Raw genomic sequence first — 20,107 nt, 5'->3', positions numbered from 1 at the left:
GATACACACATGTTCATGGACCGCCCGCCATTAGGCTGTTTTGGGCAGAAGTAAAGGTCACCTTTGATTCGATTTTAAATATATCATTGAACATTACTCTTCCGCTAATAATTTTTGGATTGGAGGAAAACGTAAATGGACAGGCAAAGTCTCTTCTTTTTTACTCTATTATTTTGGCAAGACGACAAATATGTACATTTTGGGTGGAAGCCAAAGCTCCATCACACGCAGCTTGGAATACATCATTGTATGAAACTTCGAAGACTGACTTGGCCAGATCGTGTTGTAAAAGAAATCTGTCCTTTTGGTATCTGTTAATAAACTGGAGATAGGACGACCGGGGTTCTTTTTTTCCCCCGGGTCCTATGATTATGCCAACTAGTCTCCAGAAGACCTTGGGAAGTGGTCTCTCCCGTACGTATTTCCAGGTCTGTCAGGTTGAACACCATTGACTGGAGCTCCTTCGTTTTCTACTTAAGACGTCCGTCTCCCGCCTATTAAATAAATTCTGCCCGGAAAAGGTCATCAAGGAGGACAGATCGCTAAAATTACTTCAAGGCAGACAGGTTCGGTGGTTGGCGTCTCTTTTGTGGATGGAGGTAATGGCAAATGAGGATAAAAATAAATAAATAAATAAATAATGGCATATATTATGGAATTTCATACATTCCCAAAATTACACAAATGACACTAGTGTAATTTAAATTTCACCTAGGCCTACTAAAATCTATGGCGGCATGCTTTCTCACTTTTCTTCAAAATGAGCAGATGTTGAACTAAAGTAATATGGTCAAGTTAGCCATAACCTGCAGGCTGGCGAAAAGGTGAATAGGCCTGTGTATATAAATAATATGTGGCTTGTAATTCAGCAATAAAATATACAACACTTTTTCCATGATAGCAACGTTTCAAAACTACCAAAGGTCAGCCTATGTTTTATTTTGTGGTTAAAACATGTGGTTGCTTAAGAAAATGCCATACACGCAGTATGTGTGTTAAATATTTTTAAGAGGCAGTTGTTAGGGGTTCTTTTTATAATCTAGGTGCTCTCTTCAAAAAACATGGCTGCTGTGAAAATATTGTGATGTAAACATCAATTATGCACTAAACGTTTTAATTAAAAATAAAAGATGAAACAAAACAAAATGTCACTCAGCTACAGGAGGAACCTGGAATATTTACCTGGGCATGAATTTATTTCTACATTTAACAATGATTTTCATCACATATTTTTGGTTCGTGTTAGCTGGCAAGAAATACTAAAGTATTCAGTAAAAGCCCCAATACAAAACAAGTATTCCCTTGACTTGTTTGCGTGCATTGAGCTTGCACAAGTTTCTTTCAGTTGTAGACAACTATCAGGAGTTCAGTTACATCTTTTAACAGCGTCTTTGGAAAGATTCACGCCTATTTAAAGCACGATTAGACCAATTTACAGGTGATGGGTGGAGACAGTACAGAGTGGAAACGCCCAGGAGTCTGCACCTTCGGACTCCTCCAGACACTTATGGTGTCTGTAGCGTTTCTGATCTAGCACTTGGCCATTCATTTGCTTCTCAAAGAGAAGCAGCATGTGACTGACTGCGGCAGAAAAGGTCGCATTTCATAGTTCCGAGTAAACTGGAAATGTGAGGATCATTCCAGAGTGCTTCTTTTTTTCTTAGTGGGCTCGTCAGTCCACCTATATTTCCTGTGATACCTTTTAGCCATAGATTTGAATTGTTCGAACCTATGTATTTATATGTATATTGGTGTTCTTTTTTAAGCCAATGATTAACATTACTATAAATGCTTTTCACCAGAATAGAACATGAAGAGTTGAGTAAAATGTTATCACAGTGAAAATTCCAAAGGCAAAAATATATATAGACTGAGTTTAGCTGTAAACAGTCAATTTCTTATTTTAGTCTTGAAATATATCATATCTTTATATGTTTTGTTACAGATTACATAGGTTTTTAGACTTTTACCAAATCTTTCAGCAGAACGTTGTCAAATCTTCCTACACACTTTTGCACATTTTTCCACATATTTGGACACCCTTTTCTGATTCGTAGTAAGGCACTGTGTACAGTTTCTGAAGATAGACTGCATTTTCCATGAAAATGTAGTATTCGAAGATGAAATCAAACTAGATTTTTTTATTTGTATACACTCTACATACTCAATGCCAGGCGATGTCACATGGCAAATAGTAGGAATTCCTAATTAAGATTTTGTCTTGGCTACACAATCATAAAATTTCAGTGGTCCTGCAGCAGAAAAAACAAATACAAACATGTTTTGACATCTGAAGCACCTCCCTATGTAAGTGTAACTAGACGTGATTGACTTTTGTTTTGCATGTAAAAAAATGCTTATGATTAAATAACAATGTTACAGTTCTCTCAAGGCAGTGTGGACAGTGACCAATATGGCAGCTGTTTTTTTCAATGATCCTGCAACTCATGGCAGGATACAGTGGCAGTAGCCTGAAAGTACTACCGTCTGGCCCGGAGTCACAACACAATGCGTTATCAATGGCTGTACAGAGAGCCCCCTCAAACAGAGCAGGATGTGAGTGAGATGGCCACCTAAGGTTCATAGATTGGAGATAACCTGTGGAAATCAGGCTGCTCCAGAGATTCATATGGGTGAGGTATTGGAAGATTGACAGCTGCAGCTTGGTTTTCTGTGAGCAGTTGGCTGAATCATAGCCAGAATGATCTTGAAGAGCCCAACTGTGCTATGATATGCAAGAACCTGAGAGGGCATGACTATAGCTGCGGAGAGAGGCTGGAGATGAGGTGGTGAAGGTACTTTTGAGTGGCGGATGTTGGTGACATGCCACTGGTGGTTAGGAAAACAAATTGAAAGGAATGGGACAATACTCACATCCCGAATGCCAGTGAACTTGTGTACATTAAGGGGAACACATTAGGGCTGAAGCATAAGATTTTCAGGAGGCAACCAGTAGAAGTGAAGTCAATCAATCTATCAGGTTTTGTAAAGCGCAGCTTATCACCCGGCAGGGTATACAGGTGCTTGCAGGTCCCAGAGGTTCAATCAAACAGTCAGACCTTCGGGGCACTTTGGAAATCCGTATGTGGGGTAATGGTGCAGAGTTATGTGTGGAGGCTGTTACAGGTCTTTGCTGAAATGTGAGAGAAGGAGCGTCCTACACTTCTGCTTCGATAGATGCAGGGAGTGGGCAAGTGAGGGGAGGCAGAGTGAAGTTTTCTTGATGGTTGATTGAAGTTCAGGCGGTGTTTAATGTAGGAAGGTCCTTGGTTGTGGAGAGCCTTGGGTCAGCAGCTTGAATTGGCATTTCTGCTGTTCAGAGAGCCAATGGAGTCGCTTGAGGTGGGGTGTTATAAGGGTTCACTTTGGGGAAGATCGAGGACACACAACCTCGGTTTGGACTTGAACATCATTAGCTTTTCACTTTTTTGTATAGGGATTTGAGCTTTGTCTCTACACACTATTTCACTGGAGACTTTAATACAATCATCTTCCCACATTGTCTGTGGGACTTGAACATCACTATGGTAACACAGTATCTCCGTGGGTACAGGAGCATCACTATTATAACACTATCTTTGTGGGGACTTGAACATCACTATAATAACATACTCTATGGGGACTTGAGTATTCCATTGATTACACACAACCTCTGTATGGACTTGACCATCATTAGCTTCACACTTTTTATAATGGGATTTAAGCTTTGAATCTATACACTATTTCAATGGGGACTTAAACACAATCATCTTCACACACTATCTCTGTAGAGACTTAAACATCATTATAATAACACACTATCTTTGTGGGGACTTGAACAACACTATAATAACACACTATCTTTGTGGGGACTTGAACATCACCATAACACACCATCTCTGTGGGGTCTTGAACATATCCATAATAACACACTATCTCTGTGGGGACTTGAACATCTCTATAATAACACACCATCTCTGTGGGGACTTGAGCATTCCAATACTTACACACAACCTCTGTATGGACTTGACCATCATTAGCTTCACACTTTTTATAATGGGATTTAAGCTTTGAATCTATACACTATTTCAATGGGGACTTAAACACAATCATCTTCACACACTATCTCTGTACAGACTTAAACATCACTATAATGACATACTATCTTTGTAGAGACTTGAACAACACTATAATAGCACACTATCTTTGTGGGGACCTGAACATCAGTATAATAACACACTATCTCTGTGGGGACTTGAACTTCTCTATAATAAAACACTATCTTTGTGGGGACTTGAACATCAGTATAATAACACACTATCTCTGTGGGAACTTGAACTTCTCGATAATAACACACTATCTTTGTGGGGACTTGAACATCAGTGTAATAACACACTATCTCTGTGGGGACTTGAACTTCTCTATAATAACACACTATCTTTGTGGGGACTTGGCCATCACTATAATAACAAACAATCTCTGTGGGGACACGAACATTCATATAACTACACACAAGCTCTGTTTGGACACAAATAGCTTAGCTTCATGTTCACTGGATGAGAATTTAAGCTTTGTCTTTACACTATTTCAGTGGGGACTTGAACACAATCATCTTCATGCACTAACTCTGATGACTTGAACATCCCAATAATCTCTGTGCGGATCTGGACATGATTACATTCACACACAATTATGTGAAGACTACTATAACCATATGCTATTTATATGGTGACATGAATAAAATTATCTTCACATTCTACCTCTGTGAGAACTTCGATCATGGCTGAAGACACCCTCTCTATACAGACCCTAGTGTTACTCTGACCACAGCCACCTCTATTGACACTATCACACACTATCTCAATGCAGTGACGACATACCACCTCTGTAAGCATCATCTGACACTACTCCATGCATACATTAACATTATATGCATTTCTAGGGAGTTTTTGTCCAATAGCTTTTTTGGTAAAAATGTAAGTAGCTAATCAAGCTCAGGGTTCCACTTGACCATATACCTTGGTTCCATATGTTAATTTATTTATGTGTTAGGTCAGCAATAATAAATAGGTTAAATATGATTTTAAGTGCCTTTAGGTGAACATGATTTACTTTGAGACACATTAACATAATCTGTCTTTTGTGTATACCCCTAGTATATATGGGGGGGGGGTGTGTGTGTATGTGTGTGTCCCTTTGAGCCCAATGGCGTTGCGCGCCTGCCTTCAAGCCCTCACTGCGAGGACCAAGGCTCCTGTTTGGGTGGGCCAGGCCCACCAGCTAGAACCGGGCCTGGTGACCTACCGTCCGTAAATGTCACAGACAGTCCATAATTTCGTCCGTCTGTCCATTGTCCGTGAAGGATTCTTTAACGGACGCCATTTGTCCGTAATTTTAACCGGGCACCGGTCGCACCACCCTAAAGCTGGCACAGCTTCCACCCACCTCCCTTCTCGACTCCGGTGCTGCTGAGGTCGGGTGTGACAGACTCCGGTGCTGCTGAGGTCGGGTGTGACAGACTCCGATGCTGCTGAGGTCGGGTGTAACAGACTCCGGTGCTGCTGAGGTCAGTGTAACAGACTCCGATGCTGCTGAGGTCGGGTGAAACAGACTCCGATGCTGCTGAGGTCAGGTGTAACAGACTCCGATGCTGCTGAGGTCGGGTGTAACAGACTCCGATGCTGCTGAGGTCGGGTGTAACAGACTCCGATGCTGTTGAGGTCGGGCGTAACAGACTCCGATGCTGCTGAGGTCGAGGTGTAACGGACTCCGATGCTGCTGAGGTCGGGTGTAACAGACTCCGATGCTGCTGAGGTCGGGTGTAACAGACTCTGATGCTGTTGAGGTCGGGTGTAACAGACTCCGATGCTGCTGAGGTCGGGTGTAACAGACTCCGATGCTGCTGAGGTCGGTGTAACAGACTCCGATGCTGCTGAGGTCGGGTGTAACAGACTCCGATGCTGCTGAGGTCGGGTGTAACAGACTCCGATGGTGCTGAGGTCGGGTGTAACAGACTCCGATGCTGTTGAGGTCGGGTATAACAGACTCCGATGCTGCTGAGGTCGGTGTAACAGACTCCGATGCTGCTGAGGTCGGGTGTAACAGACTCCGATGCTGTTGAGGTCGGGTGTAACAAACTCCGATGCTGCTGAGGTCGAGGTGTAACAGACTCCGATGTTGCTGAGGTCGGGTGTAACAGACTCCGATGCTGCTGAGGTCGGGTGTAAATGCCGAGGTCCGGTGTAACAGACTCCGATGCTGTTGAGGTCGGTGTAACAGACTCCAATGCTGCTGAGGTCGGGTGTAACAGACTCCGATGCTGCTGAGGTCCGGTGTAACAGACTCCGATGCTGCTGAGGTCGGGTGTAACAGACTCCGATGCTGCTGAGGTCGGTGTAACAGACTCCGATGCTGCTGAGGTCGGGTGTAACAGACTCCGATGCTACTGAGGTCGGGTGTAAGTGCCGAGGTCCGGTGTAACAGACTCCGATGCTGTTGAGGTCGGGTGTAACAGACTCCGATGCTGCTGAGGTGGGTGTAACAGACTCCAATGCTGTTAAGGTCGGTGTAACAGACTCCGATGCTGCTGAGGTCGGGTGTAACAGACTCTGATGCTGCTGAGGTCGGGTGTAACAGACTCCGATGCTGCTGAGGTCGGGTGTAAGTGCCGAGGTCCGGTGTAACAGACTCTGATGCTGTTGAGGTCAGGTGTAACAGACTCCGATGCTGCTGAGGTCGGGTGTAACAGACTCCGATGCTGCTGAGGTCGGGTGTAACAGACTCCGATGCTGTTGAGGTCGGGTGTAAGTGCTGAGGTCGGGTGTAACAGACTCCGATGCTGCTGAGGTCGGGTGTAACAGACTCCGATGCTGTTGAGGTCGGGTGTAGCACCACCCTAAAGCCGGCACGGCTTCCACCCACCTCCCTTCTTGACTCCGATGCTGCTGAGGTCGGTGTAACAGACTCCGATGCTGCTGAGGTCGGTGTAACAGACTCCGATGCTGCTGAGGTCGGTGTAACAGACTCCGATGCTGCTGAGGTCGGGTGTAACAGACTCCGATGCTGTTGAGGTCGGGTGTAACAGACTCCGATGCTGTTGAGGTCGGGTGTAAGTGCTGAGGTCGGGTGTAACAGACTCTGATGCTGCTGAGGTCGGGTGTAACAGACTCCGATGCAGTTGAGGTCGGGTGTAGCACCACCCTAAAGCCGGTACGCTTCTACCCACCTCCCTCTTGACTCCGATGCTGCTGAGGTCGGGTGTTACAGACTCCGATGCAGCACCAAAGCTCAGATACCCGGCAGCATTGGAGAGGCACAGCGGGATGGCAACCCTCACACCTTCAGCCCTTGATGAGCTGTTAAGAGGTGCTTGAAGGTGACTGAGAAGGAGGGGCTGCAGCTTCAGGAGCGGGGGCATCTATTCAGATGCAAACAGCCCTGAATGCGTCATGTCTCTGCAATTTAGAGGGGCCTCACACATTCCCTTTCTGCCCAGGGCCCCAAACATCCTAGAACTGCCCTGATTACCCCGAGGCAGCAGGTGGTTCTCTTCACAGAGCTTAATTACTGTCACTAAATTGCAAGCAAACCTCGGTTCTTCAAACATGCAGTCTATAATGTAATCAAATAAAGAAATGGCACAATCGCACCCACACTGATTAACAAAGTATGGAGGACAATCAGTTAAATCAGTTCTCTTGGAGTATCCCCTTCAAGTACTGTACATCACTGTGGGGGATGGCAAAACTAACATTTTGGAAAGAGAGCCTGTCTTCTCGTTGTCTTGTCCAGGAGGGGGTGAGGAGCTACCCCTCCCTGGAAGAGACCAAGATGATACTAGAATACTGCATGCCCACCCCTGTGCCCACCTATCATGTTCCCCCTCCTGTGATGGCTCCTTCCCCCCCCGAAGTGATGGCTCCTGTCCCCCCATGTGGTGGCTCCTGTCCCCCCCTCCACAGTGATGGCTCCTGTCCCTCCTGTGGTGGCTCCTGTCCCCCACCCTCCTGTGACAGCTCCTGCGCCCCCCCCCCCAGTGATGGCTACTGTCCCCCCATGTGGTGGCTCCTGTCCGCTCCTCCTCGCCTGTGATGGCTCCTGCCAACCCCCCCTGTGGTGGATCCTGGCTCCGCCCTGGGTGGCTTCTGCCCCAGTCTTGGAATGGCTCCTGCAGCGTGGGTGAACTTCTTGATGGGCCTCTTCTCAAAAAGGCTCAGCTCAAAATTAATATGAAAAGGTGGGCGAGTGAGTAAGTGAAGGGATGGGTGGATGGCTGGATGAATTAGTGAAAGGGTGAATGGATGAATGAAAGATTGAGTAGATGGATCATTATCCAGAGAGAGGATGGATGGATTGATGAGTGAGTGGAAGGATGGATGAGAGAAAAGGTAAATAGCTGGATGTATGGGTGAAAGGGTAGGTGGATGGGTAAAAGGGTGGATGGATGAGTGAAAGGATGGATGAGTGAAAAGGTGGATATGAGTGAGTGAATGGGTGGATGGATGAGTGAAATGATGGATGGATTGATGAATTGATAAGTGCACGGTTGAATGGATGGACGGATGAGTGAAAGGGTGGATGTAAGGATGGATGAGTGAGTGAAAGGGAGGGTAGATGGACAAAAGGATGAATAGATGAGTGAAGGAGTGAAAGGATAAATGGATGAGAGAAAGGATGGATGAGTGATAGGGTCAATGGATGGATTCATGAGTGGATGAGTAGATGGATGGGTGAGTGGATGAAAGAATGGCTAAGTGAAAGGGTCGATGGAGAGAGAAAGGGAGGATGGATGGATGACTGAAAGGGTGGATGGGTGGAAGGATGAGTGACTGAGTGGATGGATGGATGAGTAAGGGAAAGGATGGCTGGATGGGTGAAAGGGTAAATGGCTGGATGGATGAGTGAATGGATGGATGGATGATGGGTAGAAGAGTCGATGGATGAGTGTACAGATGGATAGGGTGAAAGGGTGGATGGATGGATAATGGATAGATGAGTGAAAGGATGGATGAAGGGATGGATGAGTGAAATGATAGATGGAAGGATACATGATGGATAGGTTTGCAAATGGTTGAATATGTTTGGATATGGCTGGGATTACTTATATACTATTGCGCGACCTCCTCTGATGTGTCTGTAAAACTTACCTATTGTCCTGAAGTTTTGCCCTGAACTTTGACCTCCTGTCCTGAATTTGTGTCCTGAATTTTGACCCTTTGTCCTGAATTTTTACACTCACCGTCCTGAATTTGCACCAATGCCAGTTGGTCACCCTACAGGGGATACATCATGAGGCGTGTCCGCGCTGCTTGTCTGTCTCATAGGTACTAGTGTAGTATCATGGGACAAAATGGGCGCCATATAGAAACGTGATAGAGTGACACAAGCGCACCATTTCAAAGTGGAGCTGTAGCCAGGTATAGGTGGGGGTGACCTGTTAGTCACTCTACATAGATCGAAACAAATCAGGGCGGCTGTGCAGATTAGATCAATCCAATGTGGTATCGCAAGTTACCTGTGTTAGAGATATGAGATTTTGACCCCGCAGTGCGCATGAGTGATTATATTGATGACCCAATCCCGATGATGACTGTTTTGTACCAAATGAAGTGCAAGTTGGCAGTTAGTATGTGCCGAAGGGGTGTCAGGTGTGCATCTCGCCCCAAGGGATGTCGTCGTTCAATCCTTTCGTATGGGTGGATAAGCGAACAATCCTTCTCTGTTCTTTCGGGAACAGGTAGGATTTGGTCGCATGGGGATGCATTTCCAATACTGTCCAAGACAGGTGATCAGGGGAGTGCGATTTATCAATAAAATGTGCGTTCCACTTGATGGTGATCCGTTTGCAGCGTATATTGTTGCCATATTCCAATTTCCTTGTTTTTACCGTGTGTGGTCATGCCAATGTAACACATGTCGCAGGGGCAGATAATCATGGAAATTCAATTCATGTAATTGCGATTAGAGTGTGATTGCTGTGTCTAAGTCTGGTGGTCATTCAGTTGTATAGTTTTTGAGAGTCTGGTCAGAGCGCATACCCCACATGGATAGTACCCATTCACGGGTGGTAGTGCCCACAGGGGTTGTTGTGTGAGTTTTTGCACAACTTTGGGTCTTGCGTGTACTATTGTGTCTTTTAGATTCCAAGTACATTTGAAGGAAACCCTGGGTAGTGGGTATTACTGTGCCCCAGTCTGTAAGATACCCCAGTGTTTTTGTAAATAACTTTTTTGATCTGGTTTGATTGAGGAGTGAATGATGTTACACATGTTAAGGTATTGTCTTGGGTTTTTGGTAATGTTTCCAAAAGTGAGGATCTGTTATTGTTACGTGCTCTTTTGCACACCTTTTTGACAATGGATTCCTCTGTGTCTGATGGTACAATTGTTTTTTGGATTGGAAAGGTTCTGTTTCAATGCTAGACAAGGGGCGAAGGTGCTACCCCTGGATGTCCCTGTGTCCGATGGTACAATTGTTCTTTGTATTGGAAAAGGTTCTGTTTCAATGCTAGACAAGGGGCGAAGGTACTACCCCTGGATGTCCCTGTGTCTGATGGTACAATTGTTTTTTGGATTGGAAAGGTTCTGTTTCAATGCTAGACAAGGGGCGAAGGTGCTACCCCTGGATGTCCCTGTGTCCGATGGTACAATTGTTCTTTGTATTGGAAAAGGTTCTGTTTCAATGCTAGACAAGGGGCGAAGGTGCTACCCCTGGATGTCCCTGTGTCCGATGGTACAATTGTTCTTTGTATTGGAAAAGGTTCTGTTTCAATGCTAGACGGGGGGGAGGTACTACCCCTGGATGTCCGTGTCTGATGGTACAATTGTTTTTTGGATTGGAAAGGTTCTGTTTCAATGCTAGACAAGGGGCGAAGGTGCTACCCCTGGATGTCCCTGTGTCCGATGGTACAATTGTTCTTTGTATTGCAAAAGGTTCTGTTTCGATGCTAGACTGGGGGGAAGGTACTACCCCTGGATGTCACTGTGTCTGATGGTACAATTGTTCTTTGTATTGGGAAAGGATGTTTCAGTGCTAGACTGGAGGCGAAGGTACTACCCCTGGATGTCCCTGTGTCTGATGGTACAATTTTTCTTTGGATTGCAAAAGGTTCCGTTTCAATGCTAGACTGGGGGGAAGGTGCTACCCCTGGATGTCCCTGTGTCTGATGGTACAATTGTTCTTTAGATTGGAAAAGGTTCTGTTTCAATGCTAGACTTGCATATTCTAGAATGAAGCTGATGGGGGTCGGTGATGTCCATGTTTCAGATTTCAAGATCCGCTCTTCCACCTCCTAGTGTGGCGTCTTGAGGAATGTTGGTATAAAGGACTTCCACATCAAATGTGACCAGTAGATCTATCCTGGCCCCTGTCTCATTGATCTCATTAATCAGTTTGAGGACATCCTTCGTATCTTTTAGAAAGGATGGAGTCTTCTGGACAAGGGGTAGTAAAAAGTGATCACAAAAGATTGATGGTGGCTCAAGTAGGGACCCTATTCCTGATACAATGGGTCTCCTCGGTGGCGGGGTAGTACCTTTGTGTATCTTCGGGAGGGTGTAGAAGTAAGGGATCTTGGGGTTGGTATTGATCAAGACATCCGCCTCGTTTTTGGTCAGCCATCCTTGTGCTGTGGCAGAGTGGACCATGGATTTAATGGTGGTAGTTAGTCTAGGGGAAGGGTCCTGTGTTATGGGTGTGTAGTAACATCAGTCAGACAGTTATCTCTGTCATAGTCCACAGTATCCATAATGACAATAGCCCCTCCCCTGAGATCCTGGTGTTCGAACAGGCAGTTCTCCGAGAAGTCAATACACTTCCAACAGACTCCTATTTTCACAATATGTCACGACTGGAAGAGCAGGCACCACGTGCACTAGCCAATGACATCACCAGAACTATAAAATCAGCAGACCAGGGAGGGGCCTACTGCACAAGCACGGACGTAGGCGCTGTAGGAGAGTAGGGTCTGCTATCCTATGGTCACCCCAAATTTTTCCTTTTGCTTCACTGGTTTTATGACTTAGTGTGGCTGTGGTCAGACCCACAGCCCTGCTGCTCTCTCCATAAATTAATGCCAATGCACACTAGGTGCATTACCAATTGATCTGCGTGGGGCCCTTTTGCTTTTTCGACGCGTCATCCCGGTTACTGGCCCGTTGGCTAGTGGCCATCTTGGCGATGAAATCTACAAACAACACCACTGGTCTGGTTGCTCCAGACTGGCCCTTGCTCCTGTGAAAAGGAGCAGCCCCTCTGACCTTGATGGTTAGAGCACCAAGCTTTCATCAATTCCTGCGTGGCTTGCATTAGCCAAGGCCTGTTTGCTCCGATCAAGAAGCCGACACCGCCATCAGCTAGAGCCTTCGTGGGACAGCTCGTGAGTGACTCCTGGTCATCGTCGATCCCTTCACTTCCACGTGGCTGCGGAGACAAGCTTCCTTTCTTCACCTGTTGGCACCCGACATCGCCTGGTTCCTTCCTGGTTCCACGCCGGTCACTGGCTAGTGACTTTGAACACTGTCCCCTCTGCTTACAGGTCGTCTACTCTTCAGATCCACCCTTGGATCCAGCCGAACTCTTCCTGCCTGGCCGCCTGCAGCATCTTCATCCTCAGGCTCCATAGACCTGCACGACGAAACCCGACGCACTTTGACCCCTATGCACCCGCTTCCTGTGGGTGAGGTAACGCTGGCACTCCGGTGCTCCTGGGTAGAGAAACATCTCTAGTGTCTAGGTTTCAAGTTGTTAGGTTCTGGTCCATCCGGAAGACTCCTTTTCCTTTAATTTTGTGACTTTTACGCACCCATTGAAACCAATAGGTGCACGCGTGTAACTTTTAACACTGCACACGCATCCTGTGGGCCTCCTGGTCACTAACTACAGTTAGCTCCTTGTCGTCCCAGCGATTCCCAAGGCCCTAGGCCTTCCTTCCTTTCTATTCGTGGTTCTTATATCACTATTTTAGTATATGGTTTAGCTGGCCACCTGGCCCATCCATAATTGTGCAACTTTTGTATATTTAAACACTGCCTTGTTTTAACGAATGTGCCTCTGTGCTCATAAAGAGTCTAGGGGATACTTTTAAGTAAATAAATACATATTTTGAATATATATCTGTGTGGTGTCCTTTCATTTGGTATTCAAGGAGGTTACATATGGTAAAACAGCTGGCTTCACATGCCCCCAAGAGTTTAGCCTGCAGACTGCACTGTCCACGCTACCACTAGGATAGCTGGTCTATCAAGGTTGACTTCAACCATCACCATAAGGGTTGTTTGGCATGGTACAAGGTGATCACTAGAATTAGTGAGCAGCATATTGAGGAAAATAAAAATCTATGAGGCCTATGTGTCCCCATGTGCCCCCCCAACGCTTATGTGCACATACATGTAACCTATGTATTTCCCCTCCATGGCCTTTCTATCATGATGCTTATGCTATAACGTGGCCTGCCATCATCCAGTCTCCCATGAGAGAAACGACAAATCTGTATTGAGGCCTACACGTTTTTCATCATGTTTTCCTGCATTTTCATGAAGCCCATGTTTATGGCTCAGCCAGAGCCGAAAAGAGGTTTCATGCCTCAGAACGCTCTGAAAGCTGCAGCTACGTATCCTTGGCCTTGCACACTTGGGCCTCAGCCAAAGGGGCCCCGACCGAGGTGCCGAGACAGTATTGAGCACGGTTATCTGCTTACTCCTACTGAAACCGCATTCCTGCCTGGTGAAGGAGGAATGAAAGCGACCCATCTGCAAGGAGGGAGCCCAGCCTTTCTGTCTCTCTTTGTGAGATTGCAAAGCTCACGTCAGTAAAAAGCCCATAGCCCCCATGTAAGGCCTCTGCAGTAAATGAAGTAAATGAAGAAATAGATGCCACATCGGCTCTTGGTGATGAGCAACCTATGTCACAAATCAGTCCCTGCTCCAGACATCAGATATCAGAGAAAACAAGATGTGCTGGTCGTTCTGACACTGAAGGCCTCACTCACTGAAGGCCTCACTTCCAGACTTGTCCGGTTGCATAGCAACCCTCCCCACGCCAGTTACACGTCATGCTCGAGTTGAGCACAAGTAAGGCAAAGTTCCAGTACAATTCCAGCAGATCACGCAACCCCCTCCAGGTATCCACCCACACATGACAAATTACCCATTATCATCAAGTGGACGCCCACATGGACGCCCACCTTCACGCCTACTTACACGCCCACATGCTCTTATCTCATTCTCTCTTGCTCTTTTGCTTACGTACAATTGAGAGATGTATATATACTGTACTCTGTGAATAATGTTTTGAGAATATTGAGAATACTTTTGAGTCCATTCCATATCCTTTGTGGTGATGGTAATATTCTCCCTTTGACTCGAGTTATTGGAATAAAGCCCTTTATGAACCTGATACCACAGACTCAGCCTCTTGCTTTATGCATGATCCTATTTATATTCTGAAATACATAGAGCGTAATATTTTATTTACGACATAATGGTGCCCGAACAGTTTAATCTCTTTCCCCACACGCCGGAGATGAAGGTCCAGTTTTGCCCCCTTCCATAGCCGTGACGGACTTCAAGCGCGCACGTCGCGGGTCTTCCCGCCAACTCCCTCAGGCCAACGAAGGGGACAGACTGCGACCAGGCATCCATACGAGGCGGTGAGGAACGCAGATTGTCCTACCCAGAGCCCACCTGCGAGAGAGCTGTGTCCGAGGTATACAGAGGCCCACCAGGTTCCAAAGTTCCGAAGTACCTACTTCACCAGTCCAGTCCGGTCCAGTCCAGTTCAGTTCCGAGGCCTTCCGTTCCGTGCTACCCGGTGAGTACCGTTGCTGGGGAGGCATTTAGACGTGCACATTGGTTCGTGCCGGTCAAGACGGGTTTGGGTACACAGATCCGGTCTGCACTGATTCAGCAGTGTATCTGTACTGTTTACCAGTATATTTAGTATGTCTTATATATAATCCAGTATTATCTAGTATTAGTATTATGTCAGTAACTAGTTTTCTTCTAATCATCATTGTTCGTTCTAAATGTTAAACGTTTTAAGGTGTTTTAAAAATTGTGGTATGAATGATTGTTCATTATTGTGTTTTTTTTGTATTAATTGTGTTCAAATCCAGTTATTAAGAGTTTAAGTAAGAATAAAGTAGCAAGGTTTAAGATGCCGTTCTTTTCAAAATTAAGACAGATCAAAACTAGAAAAGGGGTACTCGAAGAAGCAGTTCCCATTCCACCTAGAGACACTCCAGGGTACTTTATGTACCATAAACATGGTCTAGATGCCGTATTATATCTTGATTTATGGGCGGACTACACCAAGGATTTAGCAGAGAATCAGAGATGGCCCGCTGTTGGGACATGGGATGCAGATTGCATCATGAGAGTAGAAGAAGCATTATGGAAAAAGAAAGCCAGACAGTCACAGAAAGATGCCATTGAATTATGGCGTAAAGAATCGCATAGACGCACAGAGAAAGCGCTCAGAAAAGAAGAGAAAAGTAGGGAGGATTCAGACAAAGCCAGAGAAAACGTATTAGTTGAGGAAGGTAACAGAGTAAAAGCAGAACAAGTAGACAGACAACGAAACACTCTTATGAAAGAGAAAATGTAGACCAGCTCGGAAGGATGCCATTGAGTTTTGGCGCAAGGAGTCACATAGGAGGACAGAGTAAGTGTTTCACGAAGCAGAGAGAAGTAGACAGGAGTCTGGAAAAGCCAAGGAAAAGATGTTACAGGAGGAAGTGGAGCAGGTAAAATGAGCGCAGGCTGACAGAGAAAGAAATACTGACGTTGCTGGTATTTATCCCGTCCTTTCAGAGGACCTAGCAAGAGTGGCCCCAGTAGAAAGACCAGTTGGAGTGCCACCGCAAGTACCCCGATACATATGATAATGATATAGTGGCTCAAGTGTTCTTGAGCCTCCCGCCAAAAGATCAGCACATGGCTGGTGTTTCAAATACGCTGTGTATCTCCTATAATTTTGCTTACGCCCAGTAGCTACACACAGGGATTAATAGTGTTGACAAGACACAGGGTTTGATAGTGTTTGACAGCAGTGAAATCTGTTTCAGATTTCCTCCTGTCAAAAAGGGGGGAAGGAGGAGAATATTGGCTTTCTGCTGGCCCCTGAGGAGGTTCGCTTCCCGCTAGCCCCTTAAGAAATTAAGCCCCTTAGAAATTAGCCCCCCTTAGAAATTAAGCCGAGGAAATAGGTATGGTGCTTTCCCCTTTTTCTCATGTTTTATTGTGATCTTTCAGGGGATTCCCCAGTATGCTTACATAGCCAAGCCCCTGATACAGTTAACGACACAGGAGGCAGCTTCTACTAAAGTCCTCTCTTGGACACAAGAACACACTGTGGCATTTGAAGAATTAAAGAGAGCTTTATGTCAAGCACCAGTTTTAGCAAACCCTGATTACAACAAATCGTTTATGCTTTTTGTGACAGAGCGGGATGGAACAGCACTATCTGTCCTAACACAAGATCATGCAGGAAAACACGAGCCCTGTGCTTATTTTTCTAGTACATTAGACCCAGTAGCACAGGCTGTGCCTGCGTGCCAAAAATCAGTTGCAGCAACGGCCTTAGCCATAAGACAAAGTGACTCGATAGTGCTGGGCCACCCTCTGACAGTACAAGTACCACACGCAGTAGAGGTTCTCTTGAACCGGACACAAACACAACACCTGACTGTAGCTAGACTGACGGATTATGAGCCAACGTTATTTCAACCACACATAGAGATCAGACGATGCAACATACTGAATCCCGCTACGCTTTTGCCCTCCAGTACAGAAAGCGTTTCACCACATGACTATGTTGAAGTAATACATACCGTGACTAAGCCAAGACAAGACTTGACAGACGTTGCACTTCCAGACCCTGACCTAACACTATATGTTGACGGCTCATGCATGAGGACAGGGGCGGGAGAATTAGTGGCAGCATATGCAGTGACTACTGATACTGTAATAATAGAGACTAAAAGAATAGACATATTGTCAGCACAAGCAGCAGAGCTCATCGCCCTGACACAAGCGTGCATAAGAGCTAAGCACCTGAGAGTAAACATTTACACCGATTCTGTGGAGAGAAAGAGGTTTCTTGACCTCTCATGGGGCCAAGATACAGCATGGCCCCCATATTCAAGCCCTTCTGGAAGCGATACATTTACTAACAGCCATAGCTATCCTAAAATGTAAAGCACATACTAGAGCCACAGATACCATTTCCCAAGGCAAGGATCTGGCAGACCGAACAGCTAAACAGACAGCTCAGACCCCACTAGACATGACAAAATCACAGATACTATCACTGTCCAAAGCCATGACAGTTAGGGATCCTTCCAAGGATGTACAAGACATACAGACACATGCTACTATGGACGAATTAAAGAAATGGTCGGAACAAGGAGGGGTACTGACTGATCAGGGTTGGATGAATAAGGGCATATCCACATGGTTTCTTCCTGATTCGATGGTACAAGTGATTATAAATACCGCACATAGTCCTGCACACTTAGGAGAGAAAGCAATGATAGATAGCTTACAGAATATATGGTTCAACAAGCACCTGCGTGCAGCAGCGAAACAAAAGGTCAGAACATGTATGATCTGTTGCCAATTCAATCCAGGTAAAGGCATTCCGATGGAACAAGGTGGATTCCATCCACCTAACCACCCTTTTGAAGTGCTCCAAATGGATTATATCCAAATAAACAGATGTAGAGGTTACAAATATGTCCTGGTACTAATGAAGCAGGTGTCCCTTCTGTTAGGGTATACCTGGAAATTCCATTGTGTGCGACATCCTGAAGCAGCAGGCCTTGTAGAAAAACATAATCAGACATTGAAAATTAGACTAGCAAAGATTCGCGCAGACAAAGGTGTAGATTGGATGGTAGCCCTACCGGTTGCCCTCTTTTACATGCGAATGGTAGCTCATTCTAGAACAGGCTTATCTCCCTATGAAGTGGTCTTTGGTAGACCACCGAATATGTGGGGCACTCCAATGCCTAAAAAGATTACTGATGTTGATAGTAACATGCTGACAGATTACCTGGCTTCCTTGATGTCTGCACTACTCTCTTGTTGTTCGCAGGTTGCTGCAGCCTTCCCTGACAACACCCAGGTCAAGGAACACTCCATCGCTAATAAGGAACTTTGATAGATCAAGCCCTCTTGAGCCGAGGTGGAAGGCGCCGAAGCCGTTAAAGTCGAGGGACTGAAAGGATGGTTGCACCTTCACCACTCTTTTACAAAGGAAAGACTTTGAACACCATTTTCTAGAGGAGACTCCCCAGAAGTTTCCACAAAGCTAAACTTTGATCTAAAAAGTCAGAACCCGTTTGATCAATTAAGTCCACTAGGTGGTGAAGCGGTTGAACATGTATTCTGGCTCGCATAAGATCTTGGACAATAACATAAAACAAAAATAAGAGAGCAAGATAAAAAGCAAATACTGTAAAATATTACGTGGTAGATGTATAGTGACTGTGATTTTTCTATCTCTTCTGTGCATCACGATAATATGTATCAGCTTAATACTACATGCTATTTTTCCTCCTATTGCTTCACTCTTATACTCCTCCACTAATGATACCATAAAGCACACATTTAGTGATCTGCCATCCCATGAGTTATCATATCGACTTGCCTTACGCAGCAATACCTTTATTCAGATGCTGCACCATTCACATCAGGTTAGCAATGCTACAGACTGCTGGGTCTGTGGCCGACTTCCCCCGTATCAGAAGGTAAAGGGAGTCTTGCCTCTCTTTCCTTTTCCGTTCTCCCATAATGGTTCTTGCGGAGCATGGTTTGCCTTAATGACATCCATCAACGGTGATGCCAAAGAATGTCAAGACAAGGAGTGTAGGGGCGAGTGGGTATGGGGTAACTTGAATAAAGTCATGAACAAAGCATGTTTCCCAGATGAAGAGGGACTTCCCCAAATGAAAGGTACAGATCTAGAAAATGAAGAGTATCTGCAAGGAAATGCGACCCTCGATTTCATAGTGTTGAACGTAAAGCCCCAACACATGTCAGGTCCGCCTTCAATTACAGTCCTGCCAGTAAAAGGGAACTTGTGTGTCAGAAAAGAAGGCTCAGTACATTTGGGGCACAGTGAGTGTGATACTATAATAGTATTCAAAGACAAAGGAAAGTCCTATTTCAGAGCATCACGACACACCTACTTTATTTGTGGCCAGACAGCCTATGTGCAGCTGCCCTTAGACTGGGGTGGGACGTACTACATATCATTTCTTTCATACCTAATAACGCACCGTCTGTATACAAAGCAATAACAAGGCTCCACAAGATTGCCCAAAGCATACATCAAGACCCAGGCACGTGGACTTGGTCCGGTTGGCTCTGGGGATTAATATCGGCTTGGGGATGGAAAGTGTTGACCGTCTGTGGGTTGATACTATTAATGATATTCAGTTGTTGCCTATGTCTGCAGTGTGGCCCGGCCATTTGTGGCCTGTGTGCTACTGCGTGTGTTCCACATCCCCATTTACAAAGCATTGAAAATGGAAAAATAATGCTGCAAGAACAGATCGACTGTCTCATGAAAATAGACGTATTATAGGGGGTTCACTAGGGTACAAGGAGGGAATGAGGAAAATAAAAATCTATGAGGCCTATGTGTCCCCATGTGCCCCCCCCAACGCTTATGTGCACATACATGTAACCTATGTATTTCCCCTCCATGGCCTTTCTATCATGATGCTTATGCTATAACGTGGCCTGCCATCATCCAGTCTCCCATGAGAGAAACGACAAATCTGTATTGAGGCCTACACGTTTTTCATCATGTTTTCCTGCATTTTCATGAAGCCCATGTTTATGGCTCAGCCAGAGCCGAAAAGAGGTTTCATGCCTCAGAACGCTCTGAAAGCTGCAGCTACGTATCCTTGGCCTTGCACACTTGGGCCTCAGCCAAAGGGGCCCCGACCGAGGTGCCGAGACAGTATTGAGCACGGTTATCTGCTTACTCCTACTGAAACCGCATTCCTGCCTGGTGAAGGAGGAATGAAAGCGACCCATCTGCAAGGAGGGAGCCCAGCCTTTCTGTCTCTCTTTGTGAGATTGCAAAGCTCACGTCAGTAAAAAGCCCATAGCCCCCATGT

This window comes from Triturus cristatus, chromosome 1_1, assembly GCF_964204655.1.
Source record: "Triturus cristatus chromosome 1_1, aTriCri1.1, whole genome shotgun sequence".
NCBI classification, from domain to species: domain Eukaryota; kingdom Metazoa; phylum Chordata; class Amphibia; order Caudata; family Salamandridae; genus Triturus; species Triturus cristatus.
This window is presented reverse-complemented; position numbering follows the sequence as displayed.